At 34.9% G+C, this 731-nt stretch overlaps 1 non-coding gene across 1 annotated transcript; it reads right to left on the reverse strand.

Moving 5' to 3' along the window:
* LOC120095734 (small nucleolar RNA SNORA13) lies at positions 1-135 on the reverse strand. Its single transcript, XR_015633822.1, has one exon. It is a non-coding gene; the product is annotated as a small nucleolar RNA SNORA13 (small nucleolar RNA).
* Positions 136-731: the final 596 nt, after the last annotated feature.

The raw sequence follows: 731 nt of genomic DNA on the forward strand, positions 1-731 counted from the left end.
CTTTGTTACTTATGCAGCTCCTACACCCAAGATACCAAACTCCAGGGAAAGGAAAGGCTACAAAGCATTAATTTATGCCTTTTCTTTGACACCATATTCTCTAGTGACCAAAAGTGAACAGGCAACACAAAGGCTACAATTTCATTTCTTTACTTATTGACATTTGTATTCCAGTATGTGCTGTGTTTTAGAGAAACTTGAACTGCTGAATAGAAGGTGTGCTTTTCGGTGTTTGTGTGGAATTGTCTATTAGTCTTTGATGTATGATCTCATTTAATTCTTATGTTTTCTCTGCTTGTTATTTTTTGTCCAGATCACTTGTTTATTGGAAAAAAGGGGTACTGAAATCACATACTAATTTGAGTTCATCTGTTTCTTGAAGCCCCGTATTACAATTTTTATGAAACTGGGAGCATCTGTGTTTGGTGCTTATCAGTAGGACTCTCATGTGTTCTTAATTGTTCCCTTGAACTGACTGAAGTGTTTTTCTTTACCCTTTTCCATTAACTTTAGTTTGAAATCAATTTTAACAGAAATTAAGTTGGGATATATGGTAAGAATGTAGCAAAATTACACTATATAGAAGGAAATGAGGGAATTTCTTCTGTTATCAGAGAATTGTGCCCACAGTTTCCAAACTCAATACTGAGAATCTTAACTAGTTCTATACACACGCTTCAATATGTGAATTTTTTATTTTTGTGAAACACACACACACACGAGGGGGAGAG

This window comes from Rattus norvegicus, chromosome 11 (genome assembly GCF_021556685.1).
Source record: "Rattus norvegicus strain SHRSP/BbbUtx chromosome 11, alternate assembly SHRSP_T2T, whole genome shotgun sequence".
NCBI lineage: Eukaryota > Metazoa > Chordata > Mammalia > Rodentia > Muridae > Rattus > Rattus norvegicus.